Below are 27,285 nucleotides of genomic sequence, written 5' to 3' on the forward strand. Positions count from 1 at the left end.
GCTCTTCTTGCCCAGGCTGGAATGCAACGGTGCCATCTCTGATCACTGTAACCTCCGCCTTCCAGGTTCAAGCGAGTCTCCTGCCTCACCCTCCTGAGTAGCTGGGATTATAGGCATGTACCACTGTCCCCAGCTTTGTATTTTTAGTAGAGATGGGGTTTTACCATTGTTGGCCAGGCTGGTCTCCAACTCCTGACCTCAGGTGATCTGCCCACCTCAGCCTCCCAAAGTGCTGGGATTACAGGCATGAGCCACCATGCCCAGCCCCAGAAGAACTTCTTAGTGAGGCTACAGAACCACAAATTCCATTGGTAAGCCAGGCTCAAAATAGTTTCTCCTCATTCAGTTGGATTGAGTGAAGAATTCTTCATAAGGACACAGTAGTGTCCACAGCTAAGCAGGGGCCAGAGTGCACTGTGAGTAGACACACTGAAAATATGCTCCATCTGTTTTTTTTTGGTCCAGGGCATGGAGTCTCATTCTGCCACCCAGGCTGGAGTATAGTGGCATGATATCAGCTCACTGCAACCTCTGCCTCCCAGGTTCAAGCAATTCTCCTGCCACAGCCTCCCAGGTAGTGGGGATTACAGGCACGCTCAAGCACGCCTAGCTAATTTTTGTATTTTTAGTAGAGACAAGGTATCACCATGTTGGCCAGGCTGATCTCAACCTCCTGACCCCAGGTGATCCATCTGCCTTGGCCTCCCGAAGTGGTAGGATTACAGGCGTGAGCTACCGCACTGAGCCTTTGATCCATCTGTTCTTGAAGCAGTTGTCTTCCGGGGCCTGTTCCTTGTTACACATACCTGTTCCTCTGGATGATGTAGTACCAGTGAGCAACAGCAGGGCAGTGATTGGATCAGCTGACACCTGGTCCATGGAAGGCAGCTCAGCTTACCTGGTGCCTAATGGCTAGATTAGATGTTCAACTTCTACAAAAGCCCAGTGGCAAGGCGAGAGCTGTTTCTAAAAAAAAAAAAAAAAAAAAAATGCTGGCCGGGCACAGTGGCTCACGCCTATATCCCAGCACTTTGGGAGGCCGAGGCGGGTGGATCAGAAGGGCAAGAGGTCGAGACCATCCTGGTCAACATTTTTAGTAGAGCGTACCCGTCTCTACTAAAAATACAAAAATTAGCTGGGCATGGTGGCACGTGCCTGTAGTCCCAGCTACTTGGGAGGCTGAGGCAGGAGAATTGCTTGTACCCAGGAGGTGGAAGTTGAAGTAAGCCGAGATGGCGCCATTGCACTCCAGCCTGGGTAACAAGAGCAAAACTGCATCTCAAAAAAAAAAAAAAAAAAACATTGCTTACCTGATTTAAGAAGCTAAGGCATTTCCTGTAAGCTTCCACATTACGTGGTACTGGAGTTCCACAGTGTGTCCTGATCTACCCCAGATGCACTGATGAAGCAAGGCTGGGGGTGGAGTCGCTGGCAGCACGTACCTGGTCTTTGTCCAGGCTTAGGTAGAGACCTCCCTGCAACACAGCATGGTTTCAGCACACAAGGCTCTTCATGACCTGGCGCTGTCTGCCTCTAGACATTCGCCTCGTGCCCTCTGTCACATTCATCCTTCCTCTAATCATACAGAACTACTTGAGTACCTAAAAATGGATTGTAGAGGATCATTGAAATTCCTCGAGGAAAAAATTGTTTTAAAGTAGTCTGCCCTTTTTCCTTCCCTGGTCGTCTCAGGATTGACCACCATCATGAATGACCCAGGAACTATCCACATTAGAAAGTTCATGACTAACCGACTGCTTCGGAGGAAATAAATGGTCATTGATGTCATTCACCCAGGAAGGCAACAGTACCTAAGACAGATATTCAGGGCTGGGTGTGGTGGCTCATGCCTACAATCCCAGTACTTTGGGAGGCTGAGGTGGATGGATCACTTGAGATCAGGAGTTCGAGACCAGCTTGACCAACACGGTGAAATCCCATCTCTACTAAGGATACAAAAATTACCCGGGTGTCTTGGCAGGCACCCATAATTCCAGCTGCTTGGGAGGCTGAGGCATGAGAATCACTTGGACCCCGGAGGTGGTAGTTTCAGTGAGCCAAGATCGTACCACAGCACTCTGGCCTGGGCAACAGAGTAAGACCCTGTCTCAAACATATACACATATACCCCTATACACACTCACGTTAATAAATAAAACATTGCTAGTACCTTTAATGTTCTTCCTCCAGCCACATTTCCCTCATTTTCCTTTCCCCAACTTTCAGGTAATCACTGTCCTGTGTTGATAATTTCTTTTTTTTTTTTTTTTTTGAGATGGAGTCTCACTCTGACATCTAGGCCAGAGTGCGGTGGCACGATCTGAGCTCAATGAAACCTCCACCACCCAGGCTCAAGTGATTCTCCTGCCTGAGCCTCCCGAGTAGCTGGGATAATAGGTATGAGCCACCATGCCCAGCCTAATAGGTATAAATTCTGTCTTTGTGATCTCATGTGACACAGTGGAAGACACAGGTTCCTGAAGATTAAAGAGGATTCTTGACTGCTTGAGGCTTGGAGTTCAAGACAGCCTGGGCAACATAGCAGACCCCATCTCTACAAAAAAATAAAAAATAAAAATTAGCCAAGCATGGTGGTGCACACCTGCCTTCCCTAGCTACCTGGGAGGCTGAGATGGGAGGATCACTTGTTCCCAGGAGGTTGAATGATCTCCAGTGAGCACTGAGCCAGGATCAAGCCACTGAACTCCAGCCTGGGTAAAACAGTGAAACCCTGTCTTAAAAAAAGAAAAAAAACCACAAAGATATTTTCTTACCTAACCATAGTACAGTTATGAAGTTCAGGAAACTTAACATTAACATAATACTTTTTTTTCTGAGACAGCGTCTCACTCTGTCACCCAGGCTGGAGTGCATTGGTGCAATCTCAGCTCACTGCAACCTCCACCTCCCGGATTCAAGTGATTCTCCTGTCTCAGCCTCCTGGGTAGCTGGGACTACAAGTGTGTACCACCACACCTGACTAGTTTTTGTTTCTTTTTTATTTTTTTGAGACAGAGTTTCACTCTTATCACCCAGCCTGGAGTGCAATGGCGCGATCTTGGCTCACTGCAACCTCCGCCTCCTGGGTTCAAGCAATTCTCCTGCCTCAGCCTCCTGAATAGCTGGGACTACAGGCGTGTGCCACCATGCCCAGCTAATTTTTGTATTTTTAGTAGAGACGGGGTTTCGCCATGTTGACCAGGATGGTCTTGATCTCTTGACCTCGTGATCCACCCACCTCTGCCTCCCAAAGTGCTAGGATTATAGGCGTGAGCCACTATGCCCAATTTTTGTATTTTTGATAGAGATATGGAGTGTCAGTATGTTGGCCAGGATGATCTCAATCTCTTTCTTTTTCTCATTTAAAAATCATTTTATTATTAACATCATCTTCCCATGTAGCCAAGTGTCTGTCATGTATAAGGAAGGTCAGTAAATATTCCATTTGAAGCTTCTTTGTACATATTTCCATCGATAAATAAACTGAATTCACATTAAAAAGTTAAATAACTCATATTTCCTTCTCTTGTAACAGGCATATATTGGTAAAATATAAATATTCTTGGACTCAGGCTTTGTTCTAAGTGAGGATAGTAACTGATCACATGGTATAATTATTGACAGTAAAACCAAGATCTTGTCATCTGGTGTCCCGACTGGGACTAGTGCTGAGATGGGAAAAGGACGGTTCACATTTGGTTTCTGGGCCAAGGTGGGGCAGGAGGGGTGTGGGAGAAAACAGTTGCTTTCTTTACAGCTCTGATAAAAATAATCTGTTCTGCCACTGAATTTTAACTTTGAATATATTCTTCTATACTTGCTGATTAATTCCATAATCATTTTACTTAAAACTCAGATGTCAACTAACAAAATATGGCACATAATCCATTTTGAACAATGACAGTAGGTTCAGAAACTATCATTGGACTGGTGAAAAACAAGAGAAACACACGTGGTGAGAGCGATGACTTGGGGTTGGTTTGATTGGTTCGCCGTGGCCCATCCGAACACTCGTCCGTGGCCTCCGTGCAGCAGATTCATCCCCATGGGGCGATGGGATGAGCCCCGGCACCTGGCAAGGCCTCCAAGGCCTGAGCAGCAGGTGAGGCTGGCAGGTGCCTGCTCGGAGCACACGGGGGATGATGGTGAAGGGCACAGCGGGGCTGCTGGCCTCCAGCTCCAAGGCTGTCAGGAAGCACTCGGTGGCCGCCGCGTCATTGCCCTGAGCTTGGAGGACCTCACCCAGCCCGTTCCACACCTCGCGGGCTGTCAAGTTCACCTGCACCGCGTCCCTGAGCATCTTCTCCACCAGACTGTAGTGGCCCAGCTGGTGAAGGATCAGGGCCAGTCACTGCATGCTTTTCACGTGGGTGGGGCTGATGGCTAAGGCCTTCTCATACCATCACCTCGCCTCATCCATGCTTCCCCGCAGCTTGGCAATCTGGCCACGCATGTAGAGGACGTTGTGGGACATTGGGAGGAGGTTGGCAGCTTCTTGGGTACAGGCTGTGGCTTCTGCAGGCTTCCTGATGCTGATGTAGACTTCAGCTGCATGGAGCCAGATCTGTGCCAGTGTCACCCAGGGGTGTAGCGGGCCCTGCTTAGGGGTGCTGCTCTGCAGAGACGAAGCCATTTCTGACAGTGCCTGCTCCACTCTTGAGGCTGCTACTGATGTGGCATGGATGGAGCCTGTCTCAGGATCGCTGAAGTCTGACAAAGTAATTATATTAAGCTGTCGTCTGTCAGCAATGTAGAACTGCTCCCACGTCCAGAATCACTGGGGTTGGTGAGGTTGTAGCAGGATTTCCATATCTGCAGCATGTGCTGACAAGTCAGGAGCGCCTTGTCCAGGCCCTGGCAGAGCGACTCCAACTTCACTTTGGAAAACAGTAGTATAAAATTTTCTGGGTATTCGCTCAGGGCCATGTCAACGATGTTCAGAGCATCATGGTAATGCTTCTGTGCTGACAGCAAGAGGGCAAGGAGGTGCAGGGAGTTGGCATCGTCATCTTGAAGCTGAAGAGCTTGGTGGATGTACCCCAGAGCCTCTGGAATCTGTCTGGAGATGGCAAGCTGCAGAGCCGGGTAGAAAGCTGCTTGGTGATCTGTGGGTGACAGGCTGTGGGCCCTCTGAAATGCAAGAAGCGCCTTTCTCCGTAGGACCTCCTGCATCCCTCGCAAAGAAGCAGCAGTGGCCTGCAGACTGTACGTGAGCCCCAGAGCTAAGCAGCCTTTGGCCTTGAACGCTGATGTTTCTTCTCCCACGTCAACGACGTCAAACTTTTCAGCCTCTTCCAACCACTGCAAGAAGCCCATGCAGAGCTTGGCAGCGAGGAGGGGAATGGTGGCGTCATCCGGCTTTAGGCAGATACACTCTTTCAGCACCTTCACAGCAGGGCCAGACTTTCCAGCAGCCATCAGGGACAGAGCAAAGTGGTACCACAGGTGGAACTCCTCAAAGGCAAACTTCATGGCTCTTTCTAGGCACTCTGAAAGCATGTCATACAGGCCTCTTCTTCCAAGAACAATGGGCAGAAAGTCACAGACCACAGATGCACTCTGCAGACTGATGAGGCGGTCACTCTTGTGTTCAGGTATCCTGCTCCGCACAGCGTCCTGGTTGGCCATTGACTCACTAATCAGCAACAACAACAAGGCTTCTTCAGTATTTTCTTGAGGACAAAATATGTTCTCTCCTGTGAGTGAGAGTGCAGGCTTTCGTGTTTGCTCCTTTGTGGAGAAGATTGTCCAGAGGTGACTGGCACGTTGGATCCTCCCCAGGGTTTCAGTAGCTCTGCTCACACATACCCCCAACAGGATCTCTGCCAGCTTCCTGGCTATTGTCATTCCTAGGTTTTGAGTTGTTCTCGTCTCAACTGCTCTGAGAAGCTCTCTAAATCTTCCACCTCCTCTTGTCAAGTTCCCATTTTTGCAATGGAGGACATGAGCTCTCTGAAGTCCTGTTTCTAGGAAAAAACCTAGTTCTTGATCGTGGGGAGCAGGGCCAGGCTTAGGGCTTCTGTTTTGAATATTAGTAAGTATTACCCTTTCTATCTCTTGGAGATACAGGAGTGTGATGTCCCCTGCTTTGTCATAACAGGTGATGCCATCTTGTTCCTGGTCCACATGGAGATTACTGGTAGAAGAAGAAATAGGCAGCTTCTCAAAACAAAGTCCTTTGGTAGCATAGGCTTCTGCGATCACCCGCAGCCTGTGTGGGGGCAGCTGTCAGCGGCAGGTCGTCCAGGCCCACCCGGGCATAAATGTTCAGAGCTTCTTTATAATCACCTTCCACATAATTCAACTTGGCCATGATCAGACTGGATTCCTGTAGGAATTCTGACTTAAGGTTCCCTCGGTCCAGGGCAGCGGTGAGATGCTTGCGGACCTCAGTCAGCTGGTGCTTGGGGCCTTGGGGACTGGCCCCCTGCCTCAGGGGGTGTTCCTTTAGGTACTGCTCCAGCTTTGACTCCCCGAGAAGAAGTTCTGCCATGTCATCGTTGCCGATGAGCTTGGCCGACAGCTGCTTGACGAGCTCGGGGATCCGCTCCCACTGGCACTCGGAGCTGCAGCGCTCGATCTCCGTCTCCAGCCGCGAGCCCGCCTTCTTGGTCGCCATCGCGGCCTGGCCGGCCCGGCCGCCCGCCCCGCAGGCCCCGCCGCCGCCGCCGCCGCGGCAACCCCTCGCAGCATCCCACCGCCGCCGCCGCCGCCGCGGGCTCGGGCTCCGGCTCCCGGCTCCGCGGCGTAACGGGAGCGCCGGCTGGGGACTGATCTCAATCTCTTGACCTCGTGATCCACCTGCCTCGGCCTGGTATGAACCACCTCACCCAGCGATACATTAATCTTTTCTATAATCCACATTCTAATTTTGTTAATCGTCCCAAATATATCCTTTAAGACATTTTTCTCTCCAAGATCTAGTCCAGGATCACATGTGGCATGTCCCTAATCTGGCAAATTTCCCCAACTATTGTTTGTCCTTCAGGATACTGGCGATTTTGAAGAATACAGACCATTTATGTTTCAGAAAAGTTTGCGATTTCTTTTCTGTTTACTCACGTTAGATTCTAGTTATTCATTCCCAGACAGAATACTACAAAAGTGATATTACATCTTTCTTTGGGAATTATTTCTGGAGGTATGTGACTTCAACTTGCCCCTTATTGAAGTTATTTTTTTTAAAAACAACTTTCTGAGTTATAAGTCATATGCCATAACATTTACTCATTTAAAACCTACAACTCAATGCTTTTTACTAAGTTCACAGGTTGGTGCAACTATCACCCCAATCTAACTGTAAATATTTTCATCCTCCTAAAAAAACACCATGCCCATCAACTGTTACTCTCTGTCTCACTTTTACTCCTCCAGCTTCCACACCCAGCTCTTAACAAACATTTATCTAATTTAACCTCTTTAGATTTGCCTATTCGGGACATTTCATATAAATTGAATTAAATAATGTGTGTTTTTTGTGACTTATTTCTTTCACTTAGCATAATGATTCCAAAGTTCAATTGTTGGCTGGGCATGATGGCTCATGCCTGTAATCCCAGTACTTTGGGAGGCCAAGGCGGGCAGATCACTTGAGATCAAGAGTTCAAGAACAGACTGGCCAACATGATGAAATCCTGTCTCTACTAAAAATACAAAAATTAGCTGAGTGTGATGGCACACGCCTGTAGTTGCAGCTACTGGAGAGACTGAGGCAGAAGAATCACTTGAACACAGGAGGCAGAGGCTGCAGTGTGCTGAGATCACGCCATGGCACTTCAACCAGGGCAATAAGAGCAAAACTCCATCTCAAAAAAAAAAGTTCATTTGTGTTGTAGCATGTATCAGTACTTTCTTTTTTTGAGATGGAGTCTCTGTTGCCCAGACTGGAGTACAGTGGTGTGCAATCAAAGCTCACTTCAGCCTCAACCTCCTGGGCTTACGTAATTTTCACACCTCGGCCTTCCAAGTAGCTGTACCAACACACCTGGCTCACTTTTTTTTTGGACAGAGTTTTGCTCTTGTCCCGGCTGGAGTGCAATGGTACAATCTCAGCTCACTGCAAGCCCCACATCCTGGGTTCAAGTGATTCTCCTGCCTCAGCCTCCCAAGTAGCTGGGATTATAGGCATGTACCACCATGCCTGGCTAATTTTGTATTTTTGGTAGAGACGGGGTTTCTCCATGTTGGTCAGGCTGGTCTCGAACTCCCAACCTAAGGTGATCTGCCCCCCTTGGCCTCCCAAAGTGCTGAGGAATACAGGTGTGAGCCATTGTGCCCGGCACCTGGCTAATTTTTTAATTTTTGAAAAGACTGTGTCTCACTATGTTGCCCAGGCTGGTCTCGAACTCCTGGGCTCAAGCGATCCTCCCACCCCAAACTCCTAAAGTCCTGGGATTACTGGCATGAGCTACTGCACCCGGCCAGTACTTTATTTCTTTTCACAGCTGAATAATATTCCACTGTATGGTTATACCACATTTTATTTATCCATCAAGAAATGTTGATGGACATTTGTGTTGTTTCCAGTTTGGGGCAATCATGAATAATGCCGCTACAGACATTCATCCCTATACATGTTTATATGTGGATGTATGTTTTTATTTCTCTTGGGTATACTCCCAGGAGTGAAATTACTGTGTTATGTTGTAACTGTTTAAATTTTTAAGGAATTTCCAAATTGTTTTTCAAAGAGTCTATGACATTTTACACTCCCAGGAGCAAGCTATGAGGATTGTTATTTCTTCACAACATCTTTAAAACGTGTTCATCTTTTTGGTTACAGCCATCCTAGTGGGTGTAAAGCAGACTCTTGTTGCCATGTTGATTTCACTAATGATTAGTGAGGTTGAGCATCTTTTCATGTGCTCATTTGACCGTTACATATCTTTTTTTTTTTTAGTTTTGCTCTTGTTGCCCAGGCTGGAGTGTAGTGGCGCAATCTCGGCTCACTGCAACCTCTGTTTCCCATGTTCAAGCCATTCTTCTGCCTCAGCCTCCCGAGTAGCTGGTAGCTGGGACTGCAGGTGCACGCCACCATGCTGGCTAATTTTTGTATTTTTAGTAGAGATGGCCAGGCTTGTATCGAACTCCTGACTTCAGGTGATCCACCTACCTTGGCCTCCCACACTGCAGGGATTAAAGGTGTGAGTGACCGCACCTGGCCATTACGCATCTTCTTTAAAGAAAAGTCTAGTCAAATCATTTGCTCACTTTAAATTGTGTTGTCTTTTTATTGCTGAGTTTTTAATATATTCTGAAACAAGTCCATTATCAGGTTTGTAATTTGCAATTTGTTTTCCTATTCCATGGGCTGTCTTTTTGCCTTCTTGATGATATCCTTTGCAACACAAGTTTTTAATTCCTGGGAAGTCCAAGTTATTTTTTTCTTCTATTGCTTGTGTTTTTGAAATCATAGCTAAGAAGCCATTGCCTAACTAAAGGTCATCAAAATTTATTCCTACATTGTCTTATAACAGTTTTATAATAAGCTTCCATTTAGGTATTTGATCTATTTTGACTTATGTTTTGTGTACAGTGTGAAATAGGGATTCACCTACATTCTTTTGCACGACGATACTGAGTTTTTCTAGTACAATTTGTTGAATACACTATTATTTCCCTGTTAAATGGTTTTGAGACCCTTTTCCAAAATCAACATACCGTAAATATAAGGGTTTATTTCTCTTTCATAGATCTACATGCCTTCCTGTGTGCTGATACCTCACCGTCTTGATTATTAAAGCCTTACAATACATTTAGTATTTGTAAATTTTGTCCTCTTTTTCTTTCTTTCCCTCCTTCTCTCCTTCCTTCCTTCCTTCCCTTCCCTTCCTTCTTTTGTAAAGGCACAGCTGGCCTCAAAATCCTGGTCTCCAGCAGTACCCCAGGCTCAGCCTTCTGAGTATTTGGGACTATAAATGTGAACCATGCCTGGCTCCTTTGCTCTTTTTACAAATCGTCTTAGCTCTTCTGGCTCCCTTGAATTCCATCAGAACTTTAGGATCAGTTTGTCAATTTCTGCAAAAAAGCCAGCTGGAATTCTTTTAATGTAGGGATTGCACTGAATCTGTAGATGAGTTTGGGGAATATTGCCATCTTAACAATATTAAATTTTGCCATCCATGAACACGTGAGATCTTTTCATTTATTAAGATCTCTCTCTTTTTTTTTTTTTTTTTTAGACAGTGTCTCACTCTGTCGCCCAGGCTTGAGTGCAGTGGCATGATCTTGGCTCACTGCGACCTCCGCCTCCCGGGTTCAAGCGATTCTCTTGCCTCAGCCTCCCAAGTAGCTGGGATTACAGGCGTGTACCACCACGCCCGGCTAATTTTTGTATTTTTAGTAGAGACGGGGTTTCACCATGTTAGCCAGGCTGGTCTCGAACTCCTGACCTCAAGTGATCTGCCCACCTTGGCCTCCTGAAGTGCTGAGATTACAGGTGTGAGTCACATGCCTGGCCTACTGAGAGCTCATTAAATTTCTTTCAACGTTTTATAGTTCTGAATGTACAAGTCTCGCACTTCTGTTGTTAAACTTATACCTAAGGATTTTATTCTTTTTGATGCTATTATAAATGGAATTGACTGCTTAATTTCATATTTAGAATGTTAATTGCTAATGTATAAAAATACAGTTAATTTTTGTGGATTGATCTTGTATCCTGCAAACATTCGGAGCTCAGTTATTAGGGCTAATGATTTTTTGTGAATTCCTTATAATTTTCTCTATACAAGATCATGTCATCTGTAAATAGAAATAGTTTTACTTTTCTTTTCCAACTTAGATGCATTTCATTTCCTCGTCTTGCCTAATTTCCATGGCTCCAGTACACTGTTAAAGAGAAGTGATTAGAGCAGACATCCTTGTCTTCTTCCCAATCTTAGAGGAAAACCTTTGGCCTTTTACCACTGGGTATTTTGTTTTGTTTTGTTTTTGAGACTGAGTCTCACTCTATCATGCAGGCTGGAGTGCAGTGGTGAGACCTCAGCTCACTGAAACCTCCACTTCCCAGGTTCAGGCAATTCTCCTGCTTCAGCCTCCCTAGTAGCTGGGATTTCAGGCGCATGCCACCACACCCAGCTAATTTTTGTATTTTTAGTAGAGACAGGGTTTTGCCATGTTGGCCAGGCTGGTCTCAAACTCCTTACCTCAGATGATCCACCCACCTCGGCCTCCCAACATGCTGAGATTACAGGCATGAGCCACTGCGCCCGGCCACCATTTTTTAAAATAGCTTCCCTCTATCCCATATCAGGTTGAGGGAGAACTTTTCTATCCTATTTTTGTTGAATATTTTTATCATGAAGAAGTGTCATGTTTTGTCGCATGCTTTGTCTGCATTTATTGAGATGATCAAGTTTTTTTTTTTGCCCTGGATTCTATTAATTTATAGTATTCCATTAATTGATTGTCAGATCTTAAATCAACCTGGCATTCCCAGGATAGTTCCCTTGTGGTCATGGTGTTTAATCCTTTTTATGTTCCTGCATTTAGCTTGCTAGTGTTTTGTTGAGGATTTTTACATCTTTATTCATAAATTCCATTGTTCTGCAGGGTTTTTTCCTTGTATATCTTCATCTGGTTTTGGAATCAGGGTAGTACTGCCCTCCTTGAATGAACTGCGAAGTCACTTCCTCTTCTATCTTTTAACTTGTTATAGGCCTATTTAGGTCTTCTGGTTTTTCTTGATTCCATTTTTGTACTTTGTGTCTTTGTAGAAATTTGTCCATTTCATCCAAATTGTCTAATTTGTTGACATACAGTTGTTCATGGTATTCCCTTTTAATCCCTTTTTCCTCCTGTCTATTGGAATAATGTACCCTTTTTCAGTTCTAATTTTAGTAGTTTGAGGCCAGGTGTGGTGGCTCACATCCGTTAATACCAGCATTTTGGGAGGCTGAGGCAGGTGGATCACCTGAGGTTAGGAGTTTGAGACCATCCTGGCCAACATGGTGAATGCCCATCTCTACTAAAAATACAAAAATTAGCTGGGTGTGGTGATGGATGCCTGTAATCCCAGTTACTCAGGAGGCTGAGGCAGGAGAATCGCTTGAACCTGGGAGGCAGAGGTTGCAGTGAGCTGAGATTGTGTCATTGCACTCCAGCCCACTGGAGTAAAACTTTGTCTCAAAAACATAAAAATACATTTAAAAAAATAACTTTAGTAGTTTAAGTTTTCTCTCTTTTTTAAATTCCTTGGTGTAGCTGAAGGTTTATCAATTTTGCTGATCTTTTGGAAAAAACAAGTTTTGGTTTGGTTTATTTTTGGTATTTTTCTTTTCGTTCTTTTTCTTTTTTTTTTTAGACAGTGTCTCACTTTGTCACCCAGGCTGAAGTGCAGAGGTACAATCTCCGCTCACTGCAGGCTCTACTTCCCAGGTTCAAGTGATCCTCCCACCTCAGCCTCCCAAGTAGCTGGGACTATAGGTACCTGCCACCATTCCTGGCTAATTTTTTGTAGAGATGGGGTCTCACCACGTTACCCCGGGTGTATTTTCTGTTATTTTCCTATCCTCTATTTCATTTATTTCCACTCTAGTGTTTATTTTTTTCCTTCCTTCTGCTTGCTTGGGGTTTAGTTTGTTCTTTTTTTCCCCCTAATTTATTAAGCTGGAAAGTGAAGTTATTGATTTTAAGATCATACTTTTCAAAAAATTTAAAATTAAAAATAAATAAATAAAAGTTTCCATTTTCTTCCTTTCTTCCTTTTTTTGAGATGGAGTCTCTTGCTCTGTCACCCAGGCTGGAGTGCAGTGGCACGATCTCAGCTCACTGCAAACCCGGCCTCCTGAGTTCAAGCCATTCTCCTGCCTCAGCCTCCAGAGTAGCTGGGACTACATGCACGTGCCACCATCGTGCCCCTCTAATTTTTGTAAAGTAGAGATGGGGTTTCAGCATGTTGGCCAGGTTGGTCTTGAACTCCTGACCTTGTGGATCTGCCTGCCTTGGCCTCTCAAAGTTGCTGGGATTATAGGTGTGAGCCACCACACCCAGCCTCCATTTGCTTTCACATCCAGTGTTGGAGATCATAAGGCACCTCATTTTGGGAGTAAATGTTTTTCTAAGACAATCATTTGACTGGTCCTTTTTTTTTTTAATAGTCTTCCTCTGTCACTTAGGCTGAAGTGCAGTGGCACAATCTCAACTCACCACAACCTCTACCTCCTGGGTTCAAACAATTCTTGTGCCTCAGCCTCTCGAGTAGCTGAGATTACTGGTGTGTGCCACCATGTCTGGCTAATTTTTCTTTTTTTTATTTTTAGTAGAGACAGGGTCTCAAACTCCTGGCCTCAAGTGATCCACCTGTCTTGGCCACCCAAAGTGCTGGAAATACAGATATGAGCCTCCCACTCAGGGCCTAGAGTGGTACTTCTTAATTAACCCCCTATTACCCTGGAATAATAATGTAGCACGATTATTATTATTATTATTATTACTATTATTTTTGAAACAGAGTTTCACTCTTGTTGCCCAGGCTGGAGTGCAATAGCATGATCTTGGCTCCCCACAACCTCTGCCTCCTGGCTTCAAGTGAGTCTCTTGCCCCAGCCTCCCAAGTAGCTGGGATTACAGGCATGCGCCACTACGCCTGGCTAATTTTTGTATTTTTAGCAGAGATGGGGTTTCTCCATGTTGGTCAGGCTGGTCTTGAACTCCTGACCTCAGGCGATCTGCCTGTCTCGGCTTCCCAAAATGCTGAGATTATAGATGCAAGCCACCATGACTGGCCAACCATTTTTAAATGATTGGATAAAGGCCGCCATTCCCAATACTTCTTGCTATGCTATGAAGTGAAAGGAAATTCTGCATGTGGTCCGATTTCTCCAGGGCATTACAGGATTGAGACCCTCATGCACATATTCTTTCTGTTTGAGGTGCAATGTTATTTGACTATTCCAGCCACGTTGAGTCAGGCCTGCCTGGGGTCCTCTATCAGGAAAAGACCTCAAGTGTCTGCAGGCAGTTGCTTGTTATGAAGGAAGGGGAATCTGAACCAAAACCCAGTCTGGATGACGAGGGTGGCGGGGTAAACAGGAGCCTTGTCATGCTGGGGAGGCTGGCCATGTCTCCTGATGCAGGGCATCTGGGCCATGCGGGCGAGTATGACAAGCAGAGGCAGGGTGCCTGGGGAAGAAATAAAGAGCCTGTACCTGAGGAACCCTGAGCAGGGAGTGGGCTCTGCAGCAATGGAAATGGGGATCACTAAGGGACTGATCAGGGTCTCCAGTTCTCTCTCTGGTAAGGTAGATTACTTTGAATATTAAAGGGATGTGACTTCGTGTGTGTGAATGAACTGGTGAAGCTGGTCATTCCAGTTGCACTGTCTTGGTTGGTTTTTTGTTTCTTTTTAATGTGGCCACTTTAATTGATTTACTTTTCTACCATGTGGCACACCCAGGAAAAAGATTAGCTTCTCAAGGTAAGATAGAATTGTGAAAGGAATTCTGCTTATTTTTTCTTACAGATGTTAACAATCAGATAGGGTCTGCCGGGATAGATCTTCATATTTAACAACTCCGGAAGCCACTCTGTATAAAATCAAAAGACCATTTGATGAATAAAGGACACAGGTTGCCAGCAATAAGGCTAACCGGAGGGCCTACAAAAAGATCTAAAAAGCCAACCAAAATCTTAAAATCACTCGTTGAAATAAATGAATGCGTCTGAAGAATGCAGGTGGAATTCCTTTGATGCCAGGAGCAAAGCAGCGCAGAAGTCCGGGGAGGGCTGGGAGTGAACACTGAAGCTGCTCCATAGCGACCCGCAGCCTCTGCCCTGCAGCAGCACTACCAGCAGACCTCAGAGATACTGTGGTTCAGATCCAGATCACCTCAGCACACCAAATATCACAATACAGCAAGTCACCAAAACTTTATTTTGGTTTCCCAGTGTTTATAAAAGCTATGTTTACACTATACTGCAGTCTATTGAGCGTGCAATAGCATTATGTCTAAAAAGTACATACTTGGCCGGGTGCGGTGGCTCACACCTGTAATTCCAGCACTCTGCGAGGCTGAGGTGGGTGGATCACGAGGTCAAGAGATCGTGACTATCCTGACCAACATGGTGAAACCCTGTCTCTACTAAAATACAAACATCAGCTGGGTGTGGTGGTGTGCGCCTGTAGTCCCAGCTACTCAGGAGGCTGAGGCAGAAGTGCTTGAACCCGGGAAGCAGAGGTTGCAATGAGACAAGATTGCACCACTGCACTCCAGCCTGGCGCCTGGCAACAGAGCAAGACTCTATCTCAAAAAAAAAAAAAGTACATACTTTAATTGATTAATTGAATTATTTATTTTAAGACAAAGTCTCACTCTGTCGCCCAGGCTGGAGTGCAGTGGCACAATCTCAGCTCACTGCAATCTGCCTCCCTGGTTCAAGCGATTCTCCTGCCTCAGCCTCCTGAGTAGACGGGATTACAGGCACCTGCCACCAGGCTCAGCTAATTTTTGTATTATTAGTAGAGACAGGGCTTTACTATGTTGTCCAGGTTGGTCTTGAACTCCTGACCTCAGGTGATCCGCCCACCTTGGCATCCCAAAGCTCTGGGAATATAGGAATGAGCCACTGTGCCTGGCCCATATTTTAATTTAAAAATACTTTATTCCTTAAAAATTTGAAAATCATCTGAGCCTTTGGTGGGTTGTAATCATTTTGCCGGTGGAGGGTCTGGCCTCCATGTTGCTGGCTGCTGACTGATGGGGGCGGTGGGTGCTGAAGGTTGAGGTGGCTGTGGCAGTTTCTTAAAATAAGACAACAATGGAGTTTGCCACATAGGTTGACTCCTCTTGAGCTAAAGATTTCTCTGTAGCATGTGATGCGGTCTGATAGCATTTTACTCACAGGAGAATTTTCAAAATTAGAGCCGAACCTCTCAAAGCCTGCTGCTGCTTTATTAATTGATGAAATATACTACATCTTTGTTGTCATTTCAATAGTGTTCACAGCATCTTCACCAGTAGATTCTATCTCCATAAACCACTTCCTTTGCTCATCCATAGCAGCAACTCTTCATCTGTTTGAGCTTTATCACGCAGTTTCAGCAATTCACTCCCATCTGCAGGCTCCGCTTCTAGTTCTAGTTCTCTTGCTGTTTCCACCACATCCACGGTTGCCTCCTCTATTGAAGTCGTGAGTCCCTCAAAGTCATCCATGAGGGTTGACTTCTCCCAAACTCCTGTTAATGTTGATATTTTGATCTCTTGTCATGAGTCACAAATGTTCCTAATGGCATCTAGAATGGTGAATTCTTTCCAGAAGGTTTTCAATTTGCTTTGCCCATATCCATCTGAGGAATCACTGTCTGTGGCAGCCATGGCCTTATGAAGTGTATTTCTTAAATAATAAAATTTGAAAGTCAAAATTACTCCACAGGCCAGGCACAGTGGCTCATGCCTGTAATCTCAACACTTTGAGAGGCTGAGGCGGGAAGATCACTTGAGGTCAGGAGCTTGAGATCAGTCTGGCCAACGTGGTAGGAACCCTGTCTCTACTAAAAATACAAAAAATTAGCCAGATGTTGGCGCACGCTAGTAATCCCAGCTGCTTGGGAGGCTGAGGCAGGAGAATCACTTGAACCTGGGTGGCAGAGGTTGCAGTGAGCCGAGATCACACCACTGCACTCCAGCCTGGGTGACAAGAGCAAAACTGTGTCAAAAAGAAAAAAAGTTACTGCAGAATGGATATTGTGTTACAGGCATGAAAACAACACTGATCTCCTTGCACATCTCCATCGGCGCTCTTGGTGTATTGTTAGTAAACAGTAATATTCTGAAAGGAATCATTTTTTTTTCTGGGCAGTAAGTTTCAACAGCGGGCCTACAATATTCAGTAAACCGTGCTGTAGATACATGTGCTATCACCCAGACTTTGTCTTTCTATTTCTAGAGCACAGGTGGAGGAGATTTAGAAAAATTCTTAGAGGCCCTAGGATTTTCAGAATGGTCAATGAGCACTGGCTTCAAATTAAAGTCGCCAGGTGCATTAGCCCTGACAGGAGGCAGCCTGTCCTTTGAAGCTTTGAAGCCAGGCGTTGACTTCTCTCTAGATATGAAAGCCCTGGATGGCATCTTCCTCCAGTAGAAGACTAGTTTGACTGTACTGAAAACCTGTGGTTTGGTTTAATGCATTTATCAGTGATCTTAGCTGGATCCTTTCGGAACTTGCTGCAGCTTCTCCATCCGCACCTGCCGCCTCGCCATGCAAACTGATGTTATGACCATGCCTTTTCCCTAAACCTCATGAACCAACCTCTGCAAACTTCCAGCTTTTCTTCTGCAGCTTTGTCATCTTCTGTCCAAACCACTCGAACTTCCTCTCTACCAGCGAAAGGCTGTTTCCATCTCTTGTCATGCATGTGTTCACTGGTGAAGCGCTTTTAATGCCCTCAACAACTTTTCCTTTGCATTCACAACTTGGCTAACTGTTTGGCACAAGAGGCCTAGATTTGGGGCTTGTTTCAGTTTTTTTGGAGGCTGAGTTTTGCTCTGTCACCCAGGCTGGAGTGCAGTGGTGCAATCTCAGCTCACTGCAACCTTCGCCTCCTGGGTTCAAATGATTCTCCTACCTCAGCCTTCCAAGTAGCTGGGATTACAGGTGCACACCACAACACGCGGTTAATTTTTGTATTTTTAGTAGAGATGGGGTTTTGCCATGTTGGCCAGGCTGGTCTCAAACTCCTGACCTCAGGTGATTCAGCCCCCTTGGCCCTTCAAAGTGCTGAGATGACAGGCATGAGCCACTGCACCCAGCCCGGGCCTGTTTCAGCTTTTGAAATACCTTCCACTAAGCTTAATCATTTCTAGTTTTTGATTTAAAGTGAGAGATGTACAACTCGTCCTCTCACTTGAATACTTAGAGTCCACTGCAGTGTTATTAACTGGCCGAATTTCAATATTGCTGTGTCTCGGGAAATAGGGAGGCCTGAGGAGAGGGAGAGAAATGGGGGAATAGCCGTTTGGTGGAGCAGTCAGAACACATTGAACAATTATGGGTGCAGTTGGTGGCATCAAAAAACAATTACAATGATAACATCAAAGATCACTCATCACAGATCATCATAACACACATCATCTACGTCATAATGTTTGAGGCTGGGCATGGTGGCTCATGCCTATAATCTCAGTGCTTTGGGAGGCTGAGGCAAGAGGATCACTTGAGCCCAGGAGTTAAAGGCTGTAGTGAGCTGTGATCACACTACTGCACTCCAGCCCGAGTAACAGAGCAAGACTCTGTCTCTTAAAAAAAAAGAGTATGAAATACAGCTGATCCTTGAACAAGGCAGGACTGAGGGGTGCCAGCCCCTACTTAGTTGAAAATTCACATATAACTTTTAACTTTTTTTTTAGAGATGGAGTCTTGTTCTGCCGCCCAGCCTGGAGTGCAGTGGTGTGATCATGGCTCACTGCAGGCTTGAACCTGTGCCCAAGCAATCCTCCTGTCCTAGTCTGCCAAGTAGCTAGGACTGCAACAGGAATGCACCACCAAGTCCAGATAATTTGTTTAACTTTTTGTAGAGATGGGTCTCACCATATTGCCCTGGCTGGTCTGAAACTCCTGGCTTCAAGTGACCCCCACCTCAGCTTCCCAAAACACTGGCATTGGTATGAGCTGCCATGCCTGGCTTCAAAAACTTTTTTTTTGAGGCAAAGTCTTGCTGTGTTGCCCAGGCTGGAGTGAGTGCAATGATGCAAACTCAGCTCGCTATAACCTCCACCTCCCCAGTTCAAGCGATTCTCCTGCCTCAGCCTCCTGAGTAGCTAGAATTACAGGCACGTGCCACTATGCCCAGCTAATTTTTGTATTTTTAGTAGAGGCAGGGTTTCACCATGTTGGCCAGGCTGGTCTCAAATTCCTGACCTCAGGTGATCTGCCTGCCTCTGCCTCTGCCTCCCTAAGTGCTGGGATTACAGGCATGAGCCACCACACCCGGCCTTCATATTAAATTATAGATTTAAGGGGTTCAGGTACAGTTTTGTCAGATGGATATTTTGTGTGGCAGTGAAGTCTGGGCTTTTAGTGCAGCTGTCACCCGAATGGTGTCCATTGTACCTATTAAGTCACTTCTCATCCCTCAGCCCCCCTTCCATCCTCCCATGCTTCCTAGTCTCCACATCTGTTACTCCACTCTCTCTGGGACTTCTCAAAAACTTAACTACTCAGAGCCTTCTGTTGACCACAAGCCTTACTGATAACATCAAGTCAATTCACACATATTTTGTCTGTCATATGTGTTAGATACTATATTCTTACCAAAAAGTAAACTAGAGAAAAGAAAATGTTATTAAGAAAATCATGGCTGGATTACAGGGTGGCTCAGGCCTGTAATCCCAGCACTTTGGGAGGCCAAGGCGGGCAGATCACAAGGTCAGGAGATAGAGACCATCTGGGTCAACATGGTGAAACCCTGTCTCTACTAAAAAAAAGCCCTAAAAATTAGCTGGGTGTGGTGGTGGGTGCCTGTAATCCCAGCTACTCGGGAGGCTGAGACAGGAGAATCATTTGAAAATGGAAAGTGGAGATTGCAGTGAGCGGAGATCTCGCCACTGTACTCCAGACTTGGTGAAAGAGCAAAACTCCACCTAAAAAAAATAAATAAAATAGGAAGAAAACTATATTGGCAATTTACAATTTATTAAGTGGAAGTCCTCATCATCACGTTGAGTAGGTGGAGGAAAATGAAGAAGAAGAAGGGTTGGTTTTGCTGTCTCAGAGGTGGCAAATGTGGAGAAGGTGGAAGGGGAGACAGGAGAGACAGGCATACTGTGTACCTTTCTTTTTTTGAGATGGAGTCTGGCTCTTGTGCCCAGGCTGGAGTGCAATGGCTCCATCTTGGCTCACTGCAAACTCCACCTCTTGAGTTCAAACAATTCTGCTTCAACCTCCTGAGTTGCTGGAAATACAGGCATGCGCCACTATATATGGCTAATTTTTCTGTTTAGTGGAGACTGGAGGTTTCATGACGTTGCCCAAGCTGATCTCAAACTCCTGGCCTCAAGTGATCCGCCCACTTCAGCATCTCAAAGTGCTGGGATTACAGGCATGAGCTACTATACCTGGCCTCTAAGTAACTTTCAAAGAAAAAACATCAGTGTATAAGTGGATCCACAGTTGACCCTTGAGAAACCTGTGTTTTTCAAGGGTCAACTGTGTTGTGAGAATTACTGAAATGTGACCCCAAGACACAAAGTAAGTACACGGTATTGCAAAACGGTGCTGATAGACTTGCTCAATGCAGGGCTGCCACAAATCTTCAATATGTAAAAAAATAATATCTGTGAAGTGCTGTAAGGCAAAGGGTAAGGAAGTAGAGTGTGCCTGTATAAGGATTGAATCTGTATAGGGTGGGGAGTTTCCCACTCCTCAAAACAATAAAGCCAGGACTCAGCAGTGTAAGACACTGAGGAAAAGAATTGAATGACGGCCAGACGCAGTGGCTCACACCAGTAATCCCAGCACTTTGAGAGGCTGAGGCAGGTAGATCACCTAAGGTCAGGAATTTGAGACCAGCCTGGCCAACATGCTGAAACCCTGCCTCTACTAAAATTACAAAAATTAGCCGGGCATGGTGGCATGTACCTGTAATTCCAGCTACTCGGGAGGCTGAGGCAGGAGAATCACTTGAACCTGGGAGGTGGAGGTTATAGTTCGAGACCAGCCTGGCCAACATGATGAAACCCCATCTCTACTAAAAATACAAAAAATAGCTGGGTGTAGTGGTACATGCCTGTAGTCCCAGAAACTTGGGAGGCTGAGACATGAGAATTGCTTGAACTCAGTCAGGAGGCAGAGGTTGCAGTGAGCTGAGTTGTGCCACTGCACTCCAACCAGGGCAACAGAGTAAGTCTCTGTCTAAAAAAAAAAAAGAATGAGAAGCTGGGTGCAATGGCTCATGCCTATAATGTCAGCACTTTGTGAGGATGAGGTGGGTGGATCACTCGAGCCCGAGTTTGAAAGCAGCCCGGCAACATGGTGAAATGCCGTCTCTATTAAACATACAAAAATTAGCTGGGTGTGGTGGCATGTGCCTGTAGTCTCAGCTACTCTGGGTGCTGACGTGGGAGGGTCACTGGAGCCCGGGAGGTTCAGGCTACAGTGAGCAGTGATCACAGCACTGCACTCCAGCCTGGGCAAAAGAGCGAGACTCCATTTCAAAAAAAAAAAGAAAAAAAAAGTGGACCAGATCTGCAATGCCTCAGACACCTGGAAGAAGCAGATGCAGCTCCTTGGAGGAATGTAGCCTCTACCTATGTGTGAAAGAAGTGTGACAGAGAAATTTTTAAAAAGATAAGCTAACAACCCCAAATCACAAAATACATAAGCAAACATGTTTTCACGAGTAAGATTCAGCAATACAAGCCAATCAGCCCTACAGACTTTAGATAGGGGAGTTACCAGATAGTAGCCAGATAAAATAGGGGGTTCTCAGCTAACTTTGAATTTCAGATAAGCAATGAATAAATGTTTAGTATAAGTATGTCCCACACAATATTTGGGACAAACTTAGACTAAAACCTTATTTGTTAATTACCCGAAATTCAAATTTAATTTGGCATTTTGTATTTGTGTTTTTATTATTTTTAAAAAATTATGTATATATTTTTTGAGACAGGATCTCACTCTGTTGCCCAGGCTGGAATGCAGTGGTGGAACCATGGCTCACTGCAACCTTGACCTCCCAGGCTCAAGTGATCCTCCCACCCCAGCCTCTGAAAGCTTTGGGATTACAGCCTTGAGCCACCACACCTGGCCTACATTCTGTATTTTTATTTTTTTAATTTTTGTTTATTTATTTATTTTGAGATAGGATCTTACTCTGTCACCCAGGCTGGAGTGCAGTGGCCCAATCTTGGCTCACTGCAGCCTCCTCCTCCCGGGTTCAAGCGATTCTCCCGCCTTGGCTTCTTGAGCAGGTATGACAGGCATGCACTACCATAACCAGCTAATTTTTGTATTCTTAGTAGAGACAAGGTTTCACCATGTTGGTCAGGCTGGTCTCAAACTCCTGACCTTGACTGATCCACCCACCTTGGCCTCCCAATGTCCTGGGATTAACGGCATGAGCCACCATGCCTGGCCCATTCTGTATTTTTAATTGCTAAATCTGAGAACTTTACAGACTATAAAGTAAATATATATTTAAAAAATGAAAAAAATTGGAAAGAGAAGTGATGAGTAAGAGACCATCAGAAATGACTGGCTACATATGAAAGAGGAGTAAATGGACCTTTTAGAAATGGAAATCATGTCAATCTAAAATGAAAACTAAATGGAAGATTCAGAAGTAAATACACTGATGCTGCAACTGACTTTGGTGTGCACAGTGTTGAGATTGTGCATAGAGAGGTCAACAGTGGAAAGATATGTGACAAAACAAGGACAGTAAAATATTAATTGTAAAACATAGATGATGGGTGTATGGGAGTTTAACGTAATATTCTTTCAACTTATCCATAGTTTGAAAATTATCATGGTAGAATGTTAGGAAAAAACAGAAAAGTTAAACAGCATACTGGAAACGTTTAAATAGTGAACTAGAGGGTCAATCTGTAGGAATTTCAAAGACTGTAGTCCAGAAACAAGAAATAGAGACTGCGAGAGACTGCTCGCTATGGTCTACGTGCTCATGTTCCCCAGAAATTCCTATGTTGAAATCCCAAGCCCCGAGGTGATGGTATTAGAAGGTGGAGCCTTTGGGAGGTGATTAAGTCTTAAGGGCACACGATGAGATTAGTACCTTTTAAAAAGAGGCCCCACAGACAGCCCATCCCACTCCGTCCCCGTGAAACAGCAAGAAGACAGCCATCTATGAACCAGGAAAGGGGCCCTCACCAGAACCTGACCATGCTGCCACCTTGATCTTAGACTTCCCAGCCTCCAGACCTGTGAGAAATAATTTTTTGCTGTTTATAAGCCACCCAGTCAATGGTGTTTTTGCTATAGCAGTTTTAACAGACCTAGACACTCACTAACCTAAGTACTTGTAGGCTGGTGTGGTGGCTCACACCTGTAATCCCAGCACTTTGGGAGGCCAAGGCGGTGGATCACTTGAGGTCAGGAGCTCGAGACCAGTCTAGCCAACATGGTGAAACCCCATCTTTACTAAAAATACAAAAATTAGCCAGGTGTGGTGTTGGGCACCTGTAATTGCAGCTGCTTGGGAAGCTGAGGCAGGAGAATCGCTTGAACCTGGGAGGTGGAGTTTGCAGTGAGCCGAGATCACACCACTGAAGGCTAGCCTGGGTGACAGAGTAAGACTCCATCTCAGAAAAAAAAAAAGATATGTGCCTGTAAAGTGAGAAGTTGCCATACACGTCCTACAAGTTCTCGAAGGAGCTAACAGAATGAGGGAGAGGCAATACTAAAGTAATAGTTGCTGAGAATTTTTCATAACTGATTAAAGTAATTCATAGATTCAGAAATTCCTATAAATGCCAAGAAGGATAAATAAAAAGCAACTTGCTTTCTACTAGGAATTTACAGAGGATATATATTTCACAAAGAACGAAAGCGATCCTGGACAAAAGATGTGAAGTGTGGGTCATTCTAAACGAACATTGGTGGTTAGAAAGCAATAATATTGTCCAACTTGTGGGGCTAAAGAAAACCGGCAAGAGCACCTTCCGTAGTTGAGCAGATAAACTGTGGCACATCCAAACAATGAAATCTTGTTCGGCAGTAAAAATAAATGAACTACCGGCCAGGTGCAGTGGCTCACACCTGTAATCCCAGCACTTTGGGAGGCTGAGGTAGCTGATCACGAGGTCAGGAGATCGAGACCATCCTGGCCAACATGGTGAAAACTCATCTCTACTAAAAATATGAACAATTAGCCGGGGGTGATGGTGCATGCCTGTAGTCCCAGCTACTTAGGAGGCTGAGGCAGGGAATTGCTTGAACCTGGGAGGCAGAGGTTGTAGTGAGCCAAGATGGCGCCATTGCACTCCAGCCTGGGGACAGAGTGAGACTGTGTCTCAAAAAATTAAATAAATAAATAAATAAATGAGATATCAAGTCATGAAAAGACATGGAGGAACCTTAATTGCAGATTGCTAAGTGAAATAAACCAATCTGAAAAGTCTACAGATTGTGTTATCCCAACTATACAGCATCCTGGAATAGGCAAAATTATGGTGACAATAAAAAGATCAGTGGTGTCAGGTTAGCAGAGAGGGAAGGATGACTATGTGGAACATGAAAGATTTCCAGGACAGTGAAAATACCCTGTATGACACTACAATGGCGGAGACATTGTCTTTATACATTTATCCAAACCCATAGAATACACAATACCAAGAGTAAACCCTAACGTAAAGTATGGGCTTTGGGTGAAAATGATGTGTCAATGTAGGTTCATGGGTTATAGCAGAGGTACCGCTCTGGTGGAGGATGTTTATAATGGGTGAGGCTGTGCACCTGTGGAGGCAGGGAGTGTATGGAAAACATCAGTACTTCCCTCTTTTTTTTTTTTTTTTTGAGACAGGGTCTCTCTCTGTTACCCAGGCTAGAGTGCAGTGGTGCAATCCTGTGCACCGCAACTTCTGTCTCCTGGGTTCAAGCAATTCTCCTGCCTCCGCCTCCTGAGTAGCTGGGACTACAGGCACCCACCGCCGTGCCTGGCTAATTTTTGTATTTTTAGTAGACACAGGGTTTTACCATGTTAGCCAGGCTGGTCTCAAACTCCTGACCTTAAGTGATCTGCTCACCTCAGCCTCCCAAAGTGCTGGGATTAGAGGCATGAGCCACCACACTCAGGCTGTACTTTCCTCTTAATTTTACTGTGAAAAATTTTCTGTAAAAAAAAAAATTAAAAAGAAAATAAAAGGCCTGGTTAGACCCAATAGCAATGTAACCTGAGAAGGGGGTGACTGGAGTTAAAGGATGATTTGGTGTAAAGCTGACGACTTGAATCATCGTTAGGTTTTGTCAAGGTAGGTGGTGAAAATTCCAAGGGTAACTACAGTAAGAAAAATATTTTAGTGCATATCTTTAAAACAGGTAAAGGACAAAATATGGAATGAGTTTATATTTAAAAACTAAATTTATGCTCTTTTTGCAGATAAAGAAATAAATTCCAGTGTATCATGATAATAAATGTAAAATAGTGAAAAATACAGTGAGAAATAATAGGTTTTCACATTGGATATACCTGCTCAGTTCTTTATCTGCAACTTACCTTTCAGACACGTCACTCCCAGTCCCACAGAAGAAAGATAGAGTCGGGTAGAGGGAAGCAGGGATTTCTACTGTATCAGAAGCCCCTCTTCAATGGAAACCAGAAGCTACAAAAACCTAATAACTCTTCCTGCTCTTAGTGTCTAGACATAGTTCTTTCCGTCATTAGATTATTTCACAAAATTCAGTAAAAGGTGAATCCTAAAATATTTAAAAATTACTAGGCGCGGTGTCTCATGCCTGTAATCCCAGCACTTTGGGAGGCCAAGGCAGGCAGATCACCTTAGGTCAGGAGTTCGAGACCAGCCTGGCTAACATGGTGAAACCCCATCTCTACTAAAAATATAAAAACTTAGTCGGGTGTGGTGGCATGTGCCTGTAATCCCAGCTACTTGGGAGGCTGAGGCAGGAGAATTGCTTGAACCTGGGAGCTAGAGGTTGCAGTGAGCCAAGATCACACTGTTACACTCTAGCTTGGACAACAAGAGTGAAACTCCATTTCAAAATCATAAAACTTAAAAAAAAAAACCTATAAAGGGTGTAAGAATTAATCACACACTTTAAATTTTTTCTTAGAAAAATATCAATATTCGGCTGGGCACAGTGGCTCACACCTGTAACCCCAGCACTTGGGGAGGCCAAGGCAGGTGGATCACCTGAGGTCGGGAGATTGAGACCAGTCTAACCAACATAGAGAAACCCTGTCTCTACTAAAAACACAAAATTATCCAGGCGTGGTGGCACATGCCTGTAATCCCAGCTACTCAGGAGGCTGAGGCAGGAGAATTGCTTGAACCCAGGAGGTGGAGGTTGTGGTGAGCCAAGATTGAGCCATTGCACTCCAGCCTGGACAATAAGAGGGAAACTCTGTCTCAAAAAAAAAAAAAAAAGAATTCCCATGTAGGGAAAAATAAACTCTTGCTAAACACAACAGTGAGGCTATGAATTTATGTAGCTTTACTTTTTCCATTTCTTTCCATTTTCTCATTTGTATTTGACAAATTCCATATTTACCATGTTTATGATACTCCCATCCATGAGCAATAAATATTTTCAACCATTTGTCAAGAACTTTAGGCTGGGAGTCGTGGCTCATGCCTATAATCCCAGCATTTTGGGAGGCCGAGGCAGGCAGATCACCTGAGGTCATGCGTTAGACCTGGCCAACATGGTGAAAACCCATTTCTACTAAAAATACAAAAATTAGCCAGGTGTGGTGGCGTGCACCTGTAATCCCAGCTACCTGGGAGGCTGAGGCAGGAGAATTGCTAGAACCTGGGAGTTGGAGGTTGCAGTGAGCCGAGACTGCACCACTGCACTCCAGCCTGAGCGGCAGAGCCAGACTCTGTCTCAAAAACCAAACCAACCAACCAACCAAACCAACAAACAAATACAAGAATATTGCAATACATCGTATTTCATGATAAGGACACAGGAATACGAAAATGTCTTCGGCTATGTTTGGGGGAAAATGCTATAGATAAAATTGTCCTTCACCTCTCTCTAGCAGCAATCTGGTTGGGGAAACTGAAATCACGGTAAATTCGGTAGCCCTTTTAGCCTACAGTGTTCTTATCTTCTGTTCCATGCCTTAAGGAGGGGCATCTTATTAGCTGAGCATGGTACCTGTGGTCCCAGGTACTCAGGCGGCTGAGACAGGAGGATCACGTTAGACGAGAAGTTCAAGGCTGCAGTTAGCTGTGATCGCAAGATTGCACTCCAGCCTCGGAGACAGAGTGAGACCCTGTCTCATGTGACCGACGAAAAGTTGCACAGAAGGTTGCTGGGAAGTCTTTTCCTTGCACTTAAGGGAGACTACTGGGAAAACAGGCTTATTCTCTCCCTGTGGATGTGGCAAAGAAACACGTACCCTCAATCCTCAACTTTTTTTTTTTTTTATATGGAGTTTCATTTTTGTTGCCCAGGCTGGAGTGCAATGGCACAATCTCAGCTCACTGCAACCTCTACCTCCCAGGTTCAAGCAATTCTCCTGCCTCAGCCTCCCAAGTAACTGGGATTACAGGCACATGCCACCATGCCCAGCTAATTTTGTATTTTTAGTAGAGATGGGGTTTCACCATGTTGGCCAGGCTGGTCTCAAATTCCTGACCC

At 45.0% G+C, this 27,285-nt stretch overlaps 1 protein-coding gene and 1 pseudogene across 1 annotated transcript in view; one reads left to right on the top strand and one right to left on the bottom strand.

Annotated features, from left to right (window-relative positions):
* LOC118146666 (uncharacterized) overlaps positions 1–27,285 on the top strand; it is a 102,278-nt gene that overhangs the window by 27,668 nt on the left and 47,325 nt on the right. The gene's annotated exons all lie outside the window — the stretch shown is intronic.
* LOC100389220 (tetratricopeptide repeat protein 7B pseudogene) lies at positions 4,403–6,627 on the bottom strand (annotated as a pseudogene).

Source organism: Callithrix jacchus, chromosome 13, assembly GCF_049354715.1.
Source record: "Callithrix jacchus isolate 240 chromosome 13, calJac240_pri, whole genome shotgun sequence".
In the NCBI taxonomy this organism is placed as follows: domain Eukaryota; kingdom Metazoa; phylum Chordata; class Mammalia; order Primates; family Cebidae; genus Callithrix; species Callithrix jacchus.